Source organism: Octopus bimaculoides, chromosome 24 (genome assembly GCF_001194135.2).
Source record: "Octopus bimaculoides isolate UCB-OBI-ISO-001 chromosome 24, ASM119413v2, whole genome shotgun sequence".
Taxonomy (NCBI): domain Eukaryota; kingdom Metazoa; phylum Mollusca; class Cephalopoda; order Octopoda; family Octopodidae; genus Octopus; species Octopus bimaculoides.
The window spans coordinates 3,293,358-3,294,036 of NC_069004.1; the positions used below are offsets into that span (position 1 = coordinate 3,293,358).

At 31.4% G+C, this 679-nt stretch overlaps 1 protein-coding gene across 1 annotated transcript in view; it reads left to right on the plus strand.

The window, feature by feature from the left end:
* Positions 1 to 679, plus strand: part of LOC106868755 (D-erythrulose reductase) — a 7,205-nt gene that overhangs the window by 6,069 nt on the left and 457 nt on the right. The window lies entirely within an intron of this gene.

Genomic DNA, 679 nt, shown 5'->3' on the forward strand with positions numbered 1-679 from the left:
ATATGTGTGTGGTAGTAGGCTTGATGTTTATTATATTAACCCTTTCATTACTGTATTTCTATTGAGATGCTCTGTGTTTCTTTCAATTAATTTTAAATATAACAAAGAATTTAGTAAAATGACTTAGTCACAATTTATGTTCCTAGCATTAGCTGAATGATAACTAAGTTTGGTGGAAGATTTTAATTCAAAACTTATGAAAACAAGACATTTGTACTACAGAGCCAGAGATTGTTTTGGTTAGGTTGATATCAAAAGAGTTAAGAATTATTTCTCTATTATATATTTAACCCTTTTGTTACCATATTTCTATTGAGATGCTCTGTGTTTCTTTCAATTAATTTTAAATATAACAAAGAATTTAGTAAAATAAATTAGTTATTATTAATCTAGTGTTAAGAACATAAATTGTGATTAAGGTTTGATGGAAGATTTTAATTCAGAACTTATGGAAACAAGACAATTGTACTCAGAGCCAGAACCGGTTTCAGCCAGATTGGTAATGAAAGGGTTAAAGCTGGCAGAATCGTTAGCATGCTAGATGAAATGCTTAGTGGTAGTCCACCCGTTGCTATGTTCTGAGTTCAAATTCCACCAAGGTCAACTTCATCTTTTTGGATTTGATAAATTAAGTACCAGTTGAGTACTGGGGTGGTTGATGTAATCAACTAGCCCCCCC